The sequence below is a fragment of the Canis lupus genome, chromosome 1, assembly GCF_003254725.2.
Source record: "Canis lupus dingo isolate Sandy chromosome 1, ASM325472v2, whole genome shotgun sequence".
Taxonomy (NCBI): domain Eukaryota; kingdom Metazoa; phylum Chordata; class Mammalia; order Carnivora; family Canidae; genus Canis; species Canis lupus.
In genome coordinates this window covers 66,146,596-66,166,652 of record NC_064243.1, presented here as the reverse complement: position 1 = coordinate 66,166,652, position 20,057 = coordinate 66,146,596, and the positions used below count along the sequence as shown (strand labels likewise).

At 38.2% G+C, this 20,057-nt stretch overlaps 1 long non-coding RNA gene across 2 annotated transcripts; it reads left to right on the top strand.

Annotated features, from left to right (window-relative positions):
- Positions 1–1,550: 1,550 nt before the first annotated feature.
- Positions 1,551–14,152, top strand: LOC112644545 (uncharacterized). 2 transcript variants are annotated; one of them, XR_003126484.3, is made up of 2 exons: positions 1,551–1,759; positions 13,916–14,152. It is a non-coding gene; the product is annotated as an uncharacterized LOC112644545 (long non-coding RNA). The 2 variants fall into 2 exon arrangements; XR_007413523.1 differs by lacking the exon at positions 13,916–14,152 and adding an exon at positions 7,283–7,520.
- The last annotated feature ends 5,905 nt before the right edge of the window (positions 14,153–20,057 follow it).

Here is a 20,057-nt window from a genome sequence, read left to right as displayed (position 1 = left end):
TAATTGTGAGAAATCCTTACTCTGTTTTGGAATCAATGACCTTCCCGGCTGGCAGCAGAGGTGTGGTGGTTTAATCTAAAGTTTAAAAACAAACGCTGATTGCTGCAACAACAAAACAATTTCAAAAAGAAAACAGCTGTGCAAGTCCCTGACGACACATGAAGAAATCCCATTTTTAAGCTACTCCTAGCAGCCAGTGCCCTGAGAACCCTTAGCACACTTCATTCCCTTAGTAGCACGTCCAGATTAATTTCTTAGAGTTGCAATATTGACAGCACTTTATTCTCTGCCCCCCAGCAGGGAGTTCCTGAAATTTTCAATCAACAATTGGGCATGACAAGGTTATGCTTTCTGGGGTTTACATAAAATCAACAAAATATCCACCAACCAAAAAAACGTAGATTTTTTTTTTTTGAATTTTCATTCTGTTGGCAAGTAGAAAACAGTTTCTTATGCTTTTTAGTTTGAAATAATAAGAGACTCATGGGAAGTTGAGAAAAAAGAATGAATCCCATGCACCCTTTGCACAGTCCATCGTGGGTACATTGGTACTTGACTGTTTTAAAACCTGAATTTAAATGAATGTTTTAAAACAAAAATTCATTTGTGTGTGTGTATAATTCTATCCATTTTTCCATGTACAAATTTGTAGAGCTGCCACTACAATTGAGATACAGATGTTTTCTGTTATCTTACAAGAATTCCCTTGTGCTACCTCTTTGTATTTGTCTCCATCTCCCTTATTCCCCCCATCCCTGAGCGCTGGCAATCACTAATCTGTCCACCTCTGTAGTTTTATCATTTCGAGGATGTTATATAAATGGAATCATACAATATGCAACATTGTGAAATTAAATTTTTTCGCTAACCATAACTTGTCTTTGAGGTCCATCCAGTGTCTTGCGTATATCATAATTTCATAAGCTTTTATCACTGAGTCGTGTTCTGTTGTATGAACATACTAGAGTTTGCTCAACTCTACAACTACCGAAAGGTATTTGAGTAGTTTCCAGCATTTATTTCACTATATAAACCACTCTGAACATTGAGGTACGGGTTTTTGTGTGGACATAAATTTTCTCTGGGGTAAATGTCCCCAAAAGAGGGCAATTGTGGGATCATATGGTAAATGCATATTTCGTTTTGTAAAATCTAGAAGACCATTTTGCTGAGTGGCTGTGCCATTTTATATTCCCAACAGCAGTGTGTGAGAAATCCAGTTTCTCCCTATCCTTACCAATATTTGTAATTTGTTTTTTTTTTTAATTTTTATTTTAGACGATCTAATAGGTATGTCATGATATCTCATTGTGGTTCTACTTTACATTTCCCTGCTGTACCAGAGTGGAGGAAACCAGAATGCCACCTGGCCTACCTCCTGCCACGTTGGTCTACCTTGATGCCAGGGCAGGGTCAAGGCTCAGCTCCCACTGGGTCCTGATGACAACACAGTGGGTGGGAATACAGAGTAAAGACCAGACCAGCTTGCTCATCCTTGTTCTGCTTCATCAGTGCCGGTGGGGGTGGCATGGGGGGGTGGGTGGGATGGAGGCTAGCTCCCAGCTGGACCCCACGAACACTACTGCTGACAGGAATATCAGACCATTGCAGCCTATCTCCATTGAGTAGAAGGTAGAATTGGCTCCTCACTCATCTCTGCTCAAAACCATGGAATGTGTGCTGTGGGTGCAGTGGACAGAGTATTAAATATTGCATTGCTCGAGTATGCTAGGTATCATCCAAAAGGTTTTCTGTTCTGGTAAGTTGTTTCTTTCCTGATCCTCTGACCAGGGTGAATGGGATTTTCTTGGAGTTCTTTTTGTTTGTACCTATTGGTGGTTCAGGTTTCCCCAGTGCCCTGTCTGGGATGTATGGAAGGCAAAAGGACAATCCAGGGAACTCAACTCTGATTCACGCCTCACATCTCAGGGTAACTGGTCACTTTTCTGTCTTCACCCCAACTTTTGAGACTTCTAATATTTGTTTATAGTGGTTTATGTCCAGGGTTTTTAAAGAAGAAGGTCCTGAGAAGGTTGGGCTATTTTATCCTGGCCAGAACAAGGCAGTCTTCCACAAGCAATTGCATTTTTATTTTATAATAGCTTTCTTGAGATGTAATTCATATGCCATACAATCCACCCTCTTAAGATGTACAATTCCATGGTCTTTGGTCAACCATAACCAGTATCTAATTTTATAACATTTTCATTATCCAAAAAAGAATTCCTAGACTAATAGCAGTCTATCAGCCTATTTGAGGAGCTGCCAAATATTTTTCCAAAGTGGCTTCACTATTTTACAATCCCACCAGCAAGGTATGAGGATTAAAATTTCTTCACATGCTTGGCAACACTAGTTATTGTCAGGTTTTTTAAATTTTATCAACCCTTTTTGAATTCACATCACCGGATATGAAGCAGTATCTCATTGTGGTTTGATTTGCTTGTCCTTAGTGGCTAATGAAATTGAACAGCTTTTCATGTGCTTATTGGCTATTTGCATGTATTCATTGTAGAACTGTCTGTTCAAATCTTCTCCCAATTTCTGATTGTGTTTTTATTGCTGACTTGTAAGAATCTTTCCATATTCTGGATACAAGTGCCTCATCAGACATATGATTTGCAAATATTTTCTCTTATTCTGTGTGTTGTCTTTTTATTTTCTTAATGATGTCCTTAGAAGCACAAATTTCTTAATTTTGATGGAGCCCATTAAGATTTTTTTTTCCTTTTAACACTTATGCTTGGTGTCATATTTAAAAAAATAATTGCCTAATGCAAGGCCATAAAGATTTACTTCTATTTTTCCTTATAAACATGTTGTTGTTTTAGCTCTTACACTTAGGTTTATTATTCCTTTTTAGTTAATTTTTGTATATAGTGTGAGGTAAGGGTCTAAAAGTACATTATTTTGCATGTAAGTACACAATTTCCCCAGTATCACTGATAAAAATTAATTAACCATATATATATATATGTTATATGTATAACAGTTTATTTCTTTTTTTAACAGTTTATTTCTGTACTAGTAATTCCATTCCACTGATTTGTATTTCTAACTTTATGCCAGTACCAAACTCTCTTGACTACCTTAGCTTTATAGTAAGCTTTTGAGTTCCTTACATTTCTAGATGAATTTTGAGATCACCATATCCATTTATGCAGAAGAAGAATGTGGCTAGGTTTTTTGTAGGGATTGCATTAAATCTGTGTATCGATTCGAAGACTATTGCCATCCTAACAATATTATGTCTTCCAATCCACAAACATATGATGTCTTTCAATTTATTTAATTTCTTTCAATAATATTATATGGTTTTCAGTGTACAAGTCTTGCACTTATTTTGTTAAAATCAACTCTAAGTATTTTATTCTTTCTTTTTTATTTTTTAAGATTTATTTATTTACTTGAGAGAGAGAGAGTTGGGGAGGAACACAGAGAGAGAAATAAGCAGACTCCACGCTGAGCATAGAGCCTGATTCTGGGCTCAATCTCAGTACCCTAAGATCATGACCTGAGCCAAAACCAAAAGTTGGGCACTTAAACAACTGAACCATCCAGGCACCTCATGCTTTATTTTTTTGATGCCGCTTGTACATGGAATTGTTTTCTTTTCATCTTCAGATTGTTCACTACTATTGCACAGAAATATAAATTTATTTGTGGATATTTTTCTTGTATCCTGCAGTCTCCCTGAATTCATTTGTTAGTGCTAACATTTGTGTGTAGGAGGAGGTAGGATTTTCTATATACAAGATCATAGCATCTGGAAACAGACATAGTTATACTTCCTCTTTTCTAATCTGGATGTCTTCTATTTCCTTTTCTTCACTAACTAACTTGGATATCATCCAGTACAATGGTGAAAAGGAGTGGCAAGGGTGGACGCTGGATGCTTTGAAAAGCAGGGAAGGTTTTAAGCTGATTTCCATGGGAAAGTTTTGGAGCTTAGTTGTGGCAAGATGATACTGATATGAATTTTCTAGGCATAAAACTCTACAACCTGCAGCTCAGAAAAAAAGTGGAACAGTGTCCAAGTCAAAAGATTTTGGAGCAAAGAGGAAATTATAGCTTAGATAAGGGTAAACCAACAAAGCAGTAGTAAACTAATAATAGAAAGATAGAGAAGTCAACATTTAGGAAAATAAAAGCTAATTATCAAATAAAATATTTTCCACTGTAAGTATAATAAAGCTCATATAAAATTTGGCATTGTTGAAGAGATATAATCAAAACACAATGCTTTCCCAGCCCAAAACAGTAATGGAGAATGAAAGAACTTTTATTAACGAATACTAGGTAAATAAGAATGAATATTTTAAAAGTTTTGATGTTGCTGAATTGCTAAAAGTTATATTTCTAAATAGCACAATTTTTTTAAATTTTTATTTATTTATTTATGATAGTCACACAGAGAGAGAGAGAGAGAGAGTGAGAGAGGCAGAGACACAGGCAGAGGGAGAAGCAGGCTCCATGCTCCGGGAGCCCGACGTGGGATTAGATCCCGGGTCTCCAGGATCGCGCCCTGGGCCAAAGACGGGTGCTAAACTGCTGCGCGACCCAGGGATCCCATAGCACAATTTTTTTTAAAGGTTTTATTTATTTATTCCTGAGAGACACACAGAGAGAGGCAGAGACACAGGCAGAGACAGAAGCAGAGGAGAACTCGATGAGGGACTGTGGGGAACTCGATGAGGGACTCATCCAGGGACTCTGGGATCACACCCCGAACCAAAGGCAGATGCTCAACCGCTGATCTGCCCAGGTGCCCCAATAGCACAATATTTTTATCCAGTAGTTTGTCTTCCTTTTGTTCTTCAAACAATTGTAGATTCCTAGGATTTTTTAAGTGACTTTTAAAATTCTTTCCTGTTCTTTTTTTACTTATTTATTTATTTGAGAGAGAAAGAGCATGAGCAAGAGAGAAAGAGCATGAGAGGGAGAGGGAAAAGCAGACTCCCCGCTGAGCAGGGAGCCTGACGCGGACTCCATCCCAAGACTCTGGGATCATGACCTGAGCCAAAGGCAGTTGCTCAACCAATGAAGCCACCCAGGCACCCCTCTTCTTCTTGTTCTGATTAAATACTCTAAAACCTTCAAAATCATTGGGGATCATGGGAAAGAATATTCCTTTTATTTTTCCCCCTCCTTTTCAGAAGAGCCCAAACCTATTTGCCCTCATTGGAAGCACAGTGAGACACAAAAATAAATTCAGCACAGTAGTAGCTATCAAAGATAAGAGGAGAAAGATTCCTTGGTGAATTTAAGGTTGCCTTCTACTTTGAAGCCTTAATGAAGGCCTGTAATGCTGTTATACTCACATAAACAGATTGTTCAACTTTATGCTAATAACCAATGATGGCCTTTGAAGTAATATATTTGACTATGTTATATATTTTTCTTGCTCTGCTCCAGACTCACATTTGCCCCAGGGATCTGTGAAACTAAATCCTGGCAACTACACTTACCTGAGTCTCTGAAGCAGCCACTGATATCCTGTGATCATTGGGTTAAAAAAAAAAAAATAGGTCCATAAAACAAAGCATCTTTTCTCTTTTTCTCAACCCCACCTCAAGCTCTCCCACTTGTATTAGCTGTTTGAAAGCTCTAATTAAAGCCACCATGTTTTGATACACAGCCAGCCCCCAGTAGGCTGAATTACAAGTCATTCTACAAAGACTCAGGCTGGGTCTTAGCTCTTAAAGCTAAAACAGTAAATAATAGGTGACATTTGACCAAACTCAGCATCGTTTTTCTAGCAGAGACAAAAAAATTCATGATTTTCTATGAATATATACAACATAGCACTTCTTTGTCATGGCCATTGTTTCAAATTATAACAAATCCACTGTAATCAACAACAGCAAAAGTGAATTAAGTACTATGTAAGAAATAAGATATCAAACGTGAGATACTCTGGAAACATTTCATCACCGTATCAAATCCAGGCAATCAACTGACACATGTTTTTGTTCATGTAGAATAAGAAGGATATCTGGCCAGGCATATTAAGGAGACAAAGTATGGGAACTATACAGCTGGCTCAAGGATTCAGGATACGGATGGAGAAATAAGATATTTACACGTAAAATGATAACTAAAAACGATACATGATAATGAACAGAAATTATGATATTCCTAATATTTCCATAACTTTCTAGAGTTTACAAAGTTTAATCTTCACAATTACTCTGTGAATGTGGTGTGACCACCATTCAACAGATAAAGAAATTGGGATTTAGGGAGACATTGGGATTGAGGGAGACATACACTTGCCCATTATTTCACTTGTGATAAAAGATAAGATCTAACATCAAATTCATGGTTCTGAGTATTCCAGGCAATTAAGTGTCTAGATCAAAACAGGAACATGGCACTGTCAGGGAAGCATTCATGATAGATGCTGGATTTGACTAGACCTAAGCACATAGATCATGTGAAGTGCAAAACAAGTTTGTTGCAAAGGTCTGGCTCTGGGAATTCTAAAGGCCTTCATTAGAATTTGGAGAACAGTGAGTAAACCAGCTTGCCTGGAGGGGAGGCTTCAGGTCATGCTGGAACGGCAAGGCTAAAGTGTCTATACTTTATGAAGTGTATTAAAGGGCAACCAATGAAAATGAAAATTTTAAAACAAGGGAGTGTCTTGATATCTCTGAAGAAAATGGCAATAGCCTTCAACAAGGTAGATGACTCTGAAGTTCTTTCAAATAAAAATTATTATTTAAATTAATTATGGATTAATGTTAATTATTAAAAATATTAACATTTCTATTTAAACCAACTATTAATAATATTAATTAATAGCAATTCATCGTTAATTTTTTTCTGGGAAATCAGGATTGCCATACTATGACAGAATAAATTTTCAGACCATGAATTTTGGCAAAAATTTTATACTGATATCATTGGGCTGAAGAGATATCAAAATCCCTTCACAGAGGCTTCCATTCGGTTTGATGGTAGCTGAAGGATATTCATTTATGCCAACTGTTTCTTTGTTACAATGCCCAGAAATTCTATGAATCTTTTTTTTTTTAATAATAGACTGGGGTCATAATCATCTCTAATAAACAGCCTTTGTTTCCAGGATTCTGAACATTTTCTGAGGCACAGTGTTGCTTCTTAAAAGCCTTGAGATTCCCTAGAAACCAAGAGTCATGGCAGAGAGGACGTGAATGGCTAACAGTGACACTGGCTTGGGTCTATGAGCTGCGGTTTTAAGCCCTAAGAACAGATTCAGATGTAGGGTTGGGGAACATTGCCTCTCTGTCTTCCCTTCCAGATCCGAGCTAAGCAGTGTCCACTGTGCCGAGACAACAAAATACAGGACTACGACACTGGTACTTTCTTCAGTAGAACTCTGTCCTTCTTACAAAGTTCTTTATCGGTGAAGCATGGAGAGAATCTATGGGTTTGAAGGATTCACTGAAGTTGTTCTTAGGACTATGCACTGATTAATTTTATACGAATACATGGAAGTAAGATGTACCAGGATGAATAAAATTAGTGAACATTCTAAAGATGCTCTCGATGCTTCAATAATTGAAGATAAACCCTGAAACAATATGATAGAAAGTTATCTTCCATTTATTCCTTATATTCCATGCTCTCTGATTCCACATATCTTGATATTTCAAAACCATTCAAGATTTATTTGTAATACAGATCTTGGAAAACTTGGTATAATTGATATGCATGGGTTATGATTACAATTTCAATGGCAGTATTTGGCTCTCATAATTAAAAGATTGTCTTACTGTACCAACTCAACCTGTATTTATTGAACTTCCGTTCATACCCCCACTTTAGACATCAGAGACACCTGGTCCTTCATCCCCAAGTATTAAAACTTGGTTATAAAGCAAAACACACATGCTTTGAAGCACTTCCAAAGTTAGCAGTCAGTGAGCATAAAACAATATTTTAACAGCACAAATTAAATATATATAAATATATATAAATAAATATAAATATATATATATATAATAGAATCAGAGGAAAATAACAAACTAGACAGATTGGGGAATAATATTTTTTGACCACAGATGGTGCCCACATCCCACTCAGCAGATAGAGATTCTTTCAAAGTCTCAGGCTTTGACAAGCCCATTCTACGACCTAGAAGAAATAGGTCATTTCGTTCAGTCAGACTAAAACCTGGCGACATTCCCAGTCCTGACAAAGGGGAAAATGAAGCTTCTATCACTGTAACCCCAGATACTCAGATGAAGAAATTTATCTAGATTTATAGAAATTCATCAGAAGATTAATCATTTAACAAACTAAAGGATCCAAAGCAATTCTATGTTCAATCACCAGAGAATGAAAGGCCTCAGTTCTTCATCCAACAAATATCTGTCGAGCATGTGTATGTGTCAGGCACTGTTATACGTCTTAGAAAATATAACCATGAGCAAAAACGATCAAATCTCTTGCCCTGGTGCTAACAGTCTAGTGGCTGAAGAGAGACCAAAACCAAACATAAATAAGACACGGGATGCGAGGTGGTGATAAGTAGTATGTTGAAAAATTAAACAGAAAGAGGGAAGGGTGTAATGGAAAGGGGACTCTCTTTAAATAAAGTGACTAGGGAGGCCCTATTGGGAAGAGGATATTTGAGCAAAGACCATAAGGAGCGGAGGAGGTGAACTTGCAGGTGTCTGGAGGAAGAGTTGTCTAGGCAGAGGGAACAGCAAGCACAAATGTCCTGAGATAGCTGTGTGTCTAGTGTGTGGGAGGCACACCATAAAGGCCAAGGTGGCTAAAGGAGAGTGAGAAAGAGAGAGAGAAGATGGATTAGGAGGATAATGGGGGCCAGGATTGTGTAAGGCCCTCTGAGATGTTCAAAAGAACCATGCTTTCATTCCAAGAAGCTATCACAGGGTTTTAAGTAAAACAACATGCTCTTACACATTTCAAAGCGATTGCTCTGACTCTTGTGCTGAGAATTAAAAGTCTAAACATATAATTCCCCTTTGCCTTGGAAATAAGGAGTCCCTAAAAGTATTACATATGATTCAGAAAAGAAAGTGTCATGTCTTGTGCCTTGTACAAAGATGTGGCCGATTCATCCTCACTTAGGTATGTGGCTGCAAAATGGTAGTGAAGTTGGAACGGATCCACCCATCCTCTCGAACTTTGCCACCCTCATGACCGGTTGTACTCAACTGAGGAGCCAGCTGGTCAGGATTATGTGCTTCCGTCCCACACTGGAGAATGAAAGGAAGATGTGGGCCTCAGGAACTTACTATTGGCAGATGCAAGCTGCACTACTTATTTCTCCTCCTACTCCTACTAAGATGAAAGTCAGCTTGCTCTCAATGGCAAATAAACACTATTTTTATTAAGAAAAAGGAAGACTTCTTTACTTCAAAATACTTTCTTTAAAAAATAGAACACATATCCGGCAACTCTTGATCCCAAGGTCATGAGCTCAAGCCCCACGTTGCACATAGAGTTTACTTAAAAACAAACAAACAAACAAACAACAACAAAAAAAAACCCTACAGCACAGAGTAAAACCCAAAGTCTCAAAACTGACATCCAAGGATTCATCTACACAGCGCTCTTCTTTCCCACATTTTCTATTTTTCTTGCATATGGACAGTGAGCTTTAGCCAAACCGAGCAGCTGTGTTCTGTTTCTTTGCTTATGCTATTTAATCTGCCTAAAATGCTTCCAGAATTCCCCCTTCTCCTGGTTCCTAAAAGATCCAAAAGGAAGCAAGAAAATGAAGTGGAAAGATCAAGAACTTAAAACAAGAAGCCCCAAGTATGTAGTAGCTCAACTTTGGCCGCACCGCTTCAACTTTCTCCACCTATTTTCTCATCTGCTGTTACCTAACCCACAGAGTGTGTTAGGTACCAACTAGACGTTGCATGTGAAAGTCCTCACAGACGGCAAAAATGCAAACCACATTCATTTATGTAGTCAATAAATATTTATTTCACTGAAAGTGAGAAGTTGGGGAGAAGAGAGGGAATGTAGGAAGGAATCTAGCACAGTGGTAAGTGCTAGCACAGAAGGAGTCTGTGGCCCCTTGTGGATTCTCCCATTCTCACTGTACCGGGTCATATGGTGGAGAGACAGTAATCAATCCCAACTCCAACATTCATGGCACTTGGGCCAGGAGTACAAATGGAAGTCCATATTCCACATGTTGGAAACCTTCAGAATAATAAAATTGGAAAGTACAGGCCACCTGGGGGGCTCAGTCAGTCAAGCATCTGCCTTTGGCTCAGGTCCCTGGGATGGAGCCCACATGGGCTCCCTGCTCAGTGGGGAGCCTGCTTCTTCCTCTGCCCCTTCCCTCCTTCCCTCCTGTGTTCTCTCTCTCTCTCTCTCTGTCTCTCTCTCTCAAATAAATAAATAAAATCTTTTAAAAGATTATTTTAAAGAGAGAGCTCATGCAAGTGGGGGTGGGGATGGGGCAAGGAGGAGCAGAAGGAGAGGAGAATCTCAAGCAGACTCCACACCTAGAAAAATCAAGATTTGTACCAATCCAATAGTTTCTTTCCTCTTGTCTATTTAGATGGCTGAGCAAGTGAGAGAAAATCCTACACCTGTATAGGTTTGTATGTTGTCACTTAGGTCAACCATCAAGTTCACCTCGGCCTCAGTGCCTAACACTACCCTGGTTTTCATAGTATCCCTCCTCCATTTTCCTATGAGTATTTCAGTCCTCCACTTTTCCCAGGTCCTCCTTGTTCTCAATAAAATGCCTTACTTCATTTTTAACTCAAAAGAGAAGGAAAAAAAAAAGAGGTCATTTGGCAAGAATAGGATCATCTTTCCCCCCTTGCCCATGCCAGCTACCCAAACTTGACCCCATTCTTACCTCAATGCTGTGCCCTTTCTCCTGTGCCCTAAATGCTATCTCCTCCTACTCCCTTAGGGGCTTTCCCTCCCTTATTGATGTGTCTTAAATCTTTCCACCTCTATAATCTTTTCCCCACAAATCTCTAGATATGCTCTCTCTAAAACATGTCCCCAACTCAAAATGTCCCATGCCTCCAAGCCACATTAACTCCATAAAATGATCTTTTCCCAGGGTCACCAATGATCTCCTTGTTGGAAATAATTTAAAAAGTTCTGAAATTATACTCAACCACTTCTGCAGTATTTAAAGCACTGACTTTGTCCTTCATCTTTATAAATTCTCCCTTGGTGTCCATGAAATACAGCTTCCCTGTTTTCTTTTCAGACCTCTGGCTTCTCCCATTTTTCTCTTCCTCTAATCTTCCCATAAGTGTAGATGCCCCATGGTTTTTAGTACTCTTCTTTTTTGCTTTTTTATATTTTTCCTGGAAAATCTCACTCACTACTGTGGATTTGATTAATATCTTTAAATCAGTTTATTTTTTTATTGTTATATATATATATATATATATATATATATATATATATATTCTATTTTACCGTAAACACTTTTCTGCACACACCAGAGGCACAGAATGGGAGAGCAGATCCTGCAACTCAGCAATCATCCAATTGGGTGGGAATATGCTAGTCATCCCATAAGAAGGGACAGAAGAAAGGAGAGTTTTCACTGGTCCCCTAAGAAAGCAGCCTCTCTAGCAGTCTCTAATTTCTTCTAGGCAGGGAGATTGAAAAGATTACACTCTCTGCTGGATAGCCCCTTGTTGGTAAATCCAACCATGAGATTGTCTGGTGTTCTTGGTTCTCAGACATGAGCAGTCTCTACAGTAAACACTCCCTGGAGCAAGAAACACCTTCATATTATTCATTAACTTATTTAACTTATTTAATGAATATTAAGTGTCCCCAAAAATATTTATGATCAAGTGGGAGAACACATATTAAACCAGTAACTACACAGATAATTATTTGATTATATTCTATTAACTGACTTGAACGAAGAATATAGGATGTTGAAAGTATGTAACAGGGAATCTTTCATAACCAGAGCATCAGAGAAAATGTCATTTGAGAAATGGAAGATGAGTAGGAGTTAGTTAAGCAAATTCGTGGGACAGGGTTTTCTAGCAAAGTGATCATAAAGCTTGGCATGAAGCTTAATCAGCTAGGAGAATTAAAAGTGGGTCAGTGTGTCTAGAGTTTATCAACAAAAGAGAAGAAAGGGTAAAGAAGCAGCTTATAGGTTGTCTTGGACCAGATCTTGAGTAAGCCTGTTATGAATGTTGGATCTTATCCCGTGAGCGATGGAAAGCCATTTGCAAGATTTAAATCAAGATTGGCCTTATTTTCATTTCTTAAACTGCAGATTTCAGATTTTTTTTTTCTGTTACTAATACTAACTAAAACACTAGTATTTCAATTCATAAAAATGCAGACCAAATTCCAGGAATACATTCACTGTAGTGTTGCATCTTCTTTCTATCTAAATCATGCTCAGTTGAATGCACAACTCACCATTACTTCCTCCATGAAGCCTTCTTGAACATTTTAGGGCTCAGTGAGTGACCTACATCTTCATGAATTCTTAGAGCCATTGCAATCATATAACCTCCTGCCAGAATGTTAGCTCTAGGAGGGCAGGGATTCCTGTCTATGTCCACTGCTATATCCTAATCACATAAAACAGGGCCTGGCCATGGTTAGTGTTCAGTAGATATTTGTTGAATGAAAGAATGTATTGCCTTTAGTAAGGTTTTGAGATTCAGGGATTGTAAGATCCCTTTTTGGAATAAGTTATAATAATTTATTATTAAGCATACAGTGGCTGAAAAGAAAGCAAAACAAAAATTCTAGCAAACTTAAAGAAGCATGTATATTTCCTTTTATCTTCATAAATGTTTATATCTTCATAAATTTATATATATTTACATAGAATGGAGCAAATTATACATATATGTTAAATATATAAGCATATTTATTTAAAGCAAAACAGTTTTAAGGATATAAACTCACAAAATTGAAGGAAATGCTAAACAATCAGATTCCAAGAAACAGGAAATAAGATATCTCTGGGGGTGTCAGCTGCAGAAACCCTCAGAAATCTTTTTTAGAGCCCTGCTTTTTACACTTGTGTGATTTCACTTCAAATTTAGATTTTAGGAGATGGTAATTGGCACAGTTTGAAAAACATATAATGCTTGCCCCTCTACCCCTTTCAGTTTAGGATGAAGAAGGGACCATTTCCAAAAAGAGCAAGTTGCCATTAATAGACACAGGAAAAACTGACAAGAGGAAATCTGCAAAAAATAACAAATTCCCGGGATCCCTGGGTGGCGCAGTGGTTTAGCGCCTGCCTTTGGCCCAGGGCGCGATCCTGGAGAATTGGGGTCGAATCCCACGTCGGGCTCCCGGTGCATGGAGCCTGCTTCTCCCTCTGCCTATGTCTCTGCCTCTGTGTGTGTGTGTGTGTGACTATCATAAATAAATAAAAAATTAAAAAAATAAAATAACAAATGCCCAACACATTCACTTTACCATGATGTAGAGTCTCTTCCTTTAGTTAAGTGCCATCAAAGACAAAGTATAGGCATAAATAGGTTTTTGTTCAGGCAGCCTGGGTGGCTCAGCGGTTTAGCATCGCCTGCAGCCCGGGGTGTGATCCTGGAGACTCGGGATTGAGTCCCATGTGGGGCTCCCTGCATGGAGCCTGCTTCTCCCACTGCCTTTGTCTCTGCCCCTCCCTTATCTCTCTCTCTCTCTGTCTCTCATGAATAAATAAATAAAATCTTAAAAAGAATAGGTTTTGGTTCAAGAAAACTTAGAACTATTATCTGTATTTGTCGGAGGATAAGTATTTATAATTAATAACTTATTTATAGTTTTATGTTATTTATATTAAAAATGTAGATCAATGTGATGGATTCTAAAAGTGGCCACAAATTTTTTTCTCTCAATAAACCCATGTCGTTGCAATTTGACTTTACAGATCCTCCATCACAGGATGTAATCTATTTTTCCCCTTTGATTCGGTCGTTAGTGAGGAGACTCGAGTAGCAGAAGCTTGATAAGCACTTGTTATTGTGGTCTGCCCAGGTGAACAAGCACAGATAGCACATCAAGTCAAGGATGCACCGTTCACACAGCCAAAGACAAGCCGTGCCAGCTGAGGTAAACCTGGGTTACTAATGCACACAAGTAAGGTCTAGACTCCAACCAGTGAAACCCAAACAAAATTTCATGAGCCAAATAAATGTTTATTCTTTTCAAACACTAACTTTTGGTGTGATTTGCCATGAGGCAAAATTCAACAGATACACTCAGTCAGTAAATTACATTTTTAAGCTTAAGAGAAAAAATGAACAAAAGGAAGTAAGGCAAATCCAAACTTAACCATGCATGTTGTCTCTCTTCCTTGTTTGACTCTTCCTCCTTTTATTTTTAGAGAGAGAGCATGATGGAGGGGAGCAGTGAGAGGCCACAAGAGAGGGCAAGAGAATCTTAAGCAGGTTTCACACCCAGCATGGAACCCAACCCTGGGTTCAATTTCATGACACTAAGATCATGACCTGAGCCTAAATCAAGTCAGGTGCTTAACCAACTGAGCCACCCAGGTGCCTCATGTTTGACCCTTTTAATTCATCTTTAAGTCAACATGGTAGGTAATACTAAGAAAATTCTAAATTAACCTATTAGTCTTCTTTTTGTTATTCATTCTCTTATTAAGAGCTGTAATATCATAGATTTCAGGTAATCCGATGATTTTGTTTTCAGGGTAACTTGCACCTGGTTGATTGTAGCTTATGTTGTTGGTTGGTATGTTTGTTTTGTTTTAATTTACAAAATGAAAAAAGAGGAGCTGCACTTCCTCAGTGATCTTTAAAAATACAACCCTTTCCAGAGCTTCTTTCCACACTACTTTCTAAGGTGCAGTCCTCCATCTGAAAAAACAAAAAGCAAATTTTCTCTTTCAGGCCCTCCTATTCCTCTCACCTTTCACTGCAATCATTTCTGATGATTTTCTCAGTTGTTCATTATCACATTTACCTGATGAGCCCTCCCAGTCCTACTCACAGCTTTATTAAAGCCCAAGGAAAATTCTTTCCTCTTGTAACAACTCAGCTTTCCTCCTGTTGTGAATGCAAATTAGCAAGACACATAACAAAGTTAATATTGACACATTTGACAAAGAAGTCCAGCAGATATAACTTTGTCACTTAACGACGACGTTGGGCACATTATTTAACATTTCCATTCCTATTTTTCTCATTTGCAAAATGGGAATAAGTTATGATTTATAGGATTGTTAAGACTAAATGATTATTTATAAAGGTATTTTGAAAGTGCTTGATGTAATAAGGTTCTTCTTAATAAATTTTATTGTGGTTTTCGTTTGCTTAGTATTTGTCCAAGTACACTGATACCAAATTATTTATTGGCCAACCAGGAAAGATGAAACAAGGCTATAATGTTACCATTAATGATTATTATTATTTAATTATTAATTACTTAAACATTGTAGTAAGAAGACAAAGCACGTGTAACACTTCAAAATATTCAAAGCATTTTTATTATTTTATCTCAGTTAAATTTCAAAATAATCCTCTAAAGTGGCTGTTATCAGCCCCCATTTAATACTCTAGGAGGGTAAAATTTGTGATTTTAAGTGACCCAAGTTCACACAGCTTAGGAGTGGTCAAAACTCAGAGATCCATTTGGCTCCCAATCTGTGTTCTCTGCCCAGTAGCATGCTAGGACATGTTCCACTACCACAAATGAAATTCTCACATCTTGGAATAATCAGGAAGGTAACCCTGAAAACTACTGTGTATACCGTCAGTCAGCCCTTGCTCAACTTACAACTCAACTGGTGAGTTAGAACCCCCCAGCCCATGCTGGTCTTCTCAATGATCCCCAGAGATGCCAATGACCCATCGAATGCTTGGAAAAGGCTTTGGAGAGTATACAATATTCATCATATGACACCATACCTTACCATATCATAGTTGGTTCTCTAGAAATACTGGTTAACATAATATAAAGGAAATAAGATGATTCTTGGCCTTTGCTTTTTCTGAAACAGGTCGAGAAAGACAAACAGGCTTCTACAATGAAAAATAGTACTCATGGAAAAACCGAATATTCACTTCAAAATTGCCCCTTTATTAATCATAGAATTGTATTCAGATGTGCAACCTAAACTGTATAACTTACAGTACTTAGTGTGCTAGAGTATGATCTCTGCAACCTGCAAATACACTAAAAAAATAAAACTGATGGGGCTGCAATTTCATTTCATTGTGTAATAGCTTGTCTCAGAATCAGGGTCTATTAATCCATTCCTAAACTTGAGTAAGTTTAAGAATAAGGTTAAGAATATTTCTTAGAGTCAGATAAGAACTAATAACCCTTAAAAGTATGCTGCAGTTGTAAAAATCATCATTTTGCCTCCACTGTAATATACACTGGTTTGGGCAAAAATAATCAATGGATAAATATGAAGGCAGTGGGGTAGGGGATGATTTTATAAAAAGCATTGGTGTTTGCATGGTTTCTCAGTGTCTCTCCATGTATCGTTTATTAGTTTCTTTTTTTAATTTTTATTTATTTATTCATAAGAGACACAGAGAGAGAGGCAGAGACATAGGCAAAGGGAGAAGCAGGCTCCCTGCGGGGAGCCCAATGTGGGACTCCACCCCAGGACCCCGGGATCATGCCCTGAGCCGAAGGCAGATGCTAAACCACTGAGTCACCCAGATGCCCTGTTTATTAATTTCAAGGGGGGAAATTAAAAACTACATAGTGGAGAAACCAGACAACACCCTGACCAAAAAATTGCCAAGGAGCAATCATGTGCCTCCAGGTACACCACCCTGACGAGGACACAACATCTCCTCCGTAGCATTTTGGCTAGGAAGGCATTACCTAAATCTAACTATGAGGAAATATTAGACAATTAAAACTTCAGGAATGCTCTATGAAACAACTTGCCTGTACTCTTCAAAATATCAATGTCATTGACTAGAGAACTGTTCCAGAGGATAAAATACAGAGACACGACAATTTCCTGCAATGTGTGTTCCTAGACTGGTCTTGTAGTAAAGGGAAAAATACTCTGAACTTTATGAGAAAATTGTCAATATTGTAATACAGATTGTGGATTTGATAAAACTATTGTATCAAAGCAAAATTTACTGAATTTGTGAACTATACTGTGCTAATGTAAGTTATTTAAATTTTTCTTATAGCTTTTGTATACTTTTGAAAATATTTTATTTTAATTTGTTACTTTTTAAAGATCCACCCATTTATTTTGGAGAGAGAACACGCATGGGGCAGAAGGAGAGGGAGAAAGAAAAGCAGACTCCCCACTGAGCATGGACCCTGATGCAGGGCTTGATCCCACCACCTGAGCTCATGACCTAGGCTGAAATCAAGAGTCAAACTCCAACTGCCAAAACAAAACAAAACAAAACAAAACAAAACAAAACAAAACAAAACAAAACAAAACAAAAAAAACTCCAACTGCCTGAGCCACACAGGCACCCCAAATTTGAAAATATTTTAAAATAAAAATTTAGGGACGCCTGAGTGGCTCAGTGTTTGAGCATCTGCCTTCAACCCAAGGCGTGACCCCGGGGTCCTGGGATCAAGTCCCACATCCTTCTCCCTCTGCCTGTGTACCTGCCTCTGTCTCTGTGTCTCTTATGAATAAATAAATACAGTCGTTAAGTATTTAATAAGTAAAGTAAATAAATAAATAAATAAATAAATAAATAAATAAAGTAAATAAATAAATAAATAAATAGAATTTCATTTAAAAAAGAAAACATAAGAAATATACTAATCTATTCCAATAATCCACAGCACTTTATTATAGAGTATGTAGATAATCTACAGCTACATTCATAGAACAATAAATATTTGAACCAAAATAACAGAAAACCAAATCACTTACTAACATAAAAGTTACTTTTTAAAAAATATATTGGCTTTATTTCCTCCATCATGATTTAATGTATTTGTGAGATGTATTTTCCTACTTTCTTCAGGTCTGATGCATTTACTTCCATTCTAATTTCAATTATTTTAAAAAGTAGCATTGTGGGACACCTGGGTGGCTCAGCAGTTGAGCGTTTGCATTTGGCTCAGGTCATGACCCCGGGGTCCTGGGATCAAGTCCCACATCGGGCTCCCCACAGGGAGCCTGCTTCTCCCTCTGCCTCTCTCTCTGTGTCTCTCAGTAATAAATAAATAAAAAAACCTTAAAAAAAAAATAAAGCCTAATACTGCAAGGTATGTGTGCAACCATTTCAATCAATTAAAAAATGGATAATACTAGAAAGAAGGGCCATACTTCTCATTAAATCTCTAGTGTTAATAAATTAACTGCAATAAAATGTGGTCCACTTCTTCAGGATTCTTATCCATAGTAGGAAATAAAGTCTTTTCTTTTTAAGTTAGTATTTGCCACCATATTTAGCTATTCTTTATCTCCTGATTACTGAGAACAAAACAAGACCATCCGTGTTGGTGAAAACCGATTTTTTTTAAACTACCCAACAGGCAAAATCATAATTGTTTTACAAATGGCCATCCTCAAGGGTCCCAAACTGAACTCTGTGCCATATTCTTGGACTCGCACAGAGATGTTTCCGCCATATGCACTATTTATTCTGTTTCCTAAGCTAGCAACCTTGGCGCTTCTTCTTTCCAACATCCAGGCACTCAACAACTTCTGGCAATATTACATCAGATCTTCTCTTTATCCTGCCCCCATGAAACTACTCATTAAGTCACAAACTTCACAAGTTCCTTGTATAACTTTGTGCTCTCGGGCCTGCCGTTACTTAGAAGAAGGATTTCCCTTCTCTCCGTCCCACAATGACAACTTCTCTCGTCTCTCAGGTTCTGTCTTAGAGGTTCCCTGAATAGTCGGTGACCCTATATTCTATGCTCCCACAGCAATCCTGTCACTGTTGTGGTGTTCTGGTTTTGTAATTTATCTGTTGACACATCTGTGTGACACAAGAGACTGTGAAATCCCTCAGAACAGAAAACATAACTTATACATCTTTATATCTCAGCCAGGATGTGCAATGGGCACCATACAAGGCACGTATTTAATAAATGTGGAATGAACGAATGTAAGAAGAAGCACAAACAAATGAATGAATGAATAACAGGATGAAATTTAATTCCGTAGGGGAAGAAGGGAGGAGGTAAGAATTTTAGGAAATAAGAGCTAAGGGCAGCCCCAGTGGCTCAGCGGTTTAGTGCCGCCTTCAGCCCAGGGCGTGATCCTGGAGACCCTGGATCGAGTCCCACATCAAGCTCCCTGCATGGAGCCTGCTTCTCCCTCTGCCTGTGTCTCTGCCTCTCTCTCTATGTTTCTCATAAATAAATAAATAAAAATCTTAAAAAAAAAAAAAGAGCTAAGAATCTTGGTCTCTTTCAAATTTACAAAATATATATGTGTGTGTGTGTGTGTGTACTGTTCTTGTTTTTGAATAGAAGTTCTCTGGGGTCTAGAAGAAGAGTTCTTAGATCAAACTTAGGAATGACTCAAATCAATGGCAGAAAGAAGACCTGAGAGTCCTGGTTTACCAGGCAACGCTGTCGCGATGGGTCCTGGCAGGAAAGGGCTTCCTCACAAAGATGACACCCCTCTTGTTCAGCAACTCACTGCGAGCTGCCTCTTGACCAATGACAATTCTTAGTTTTCATACATTTTTATGGTCCAGGCCACCTGTATCTGTCTTATTTTTTTTTCTCTCTCTGTCTTCTATCATTTCTTGCCTACGACTCTGAATCATCTACCTAAGAATTGCATGGCCTTATTCTGCATAAAGCCCTACAGCCTCACCTTGGTTCACAGGAGAGCCCTGTTATCTCCACCAGCACCTCATCTTTTCCCTCCTACCTAATATAAGGGAGAGGAACCCCAATGGTCCTGAAGTTCCTTCTACCCCTTGAAGTCTGTGATTCTAATGTTCATAATGGTAATCTCAGGCTATACCGAAGACAGAGGACAGCTAGTGAGTTGCCAGCTAAAAATCACCAGTCTGTACGTGGATGAAGGCCTCTCAGGTTGACAGCAACACAACAACTCAAGATGACTTTTACGGTGGGTGAGCCGCTCGGCTTAAGCAGGCAACTGTGTGAGAAACAAGCAGTGGGCC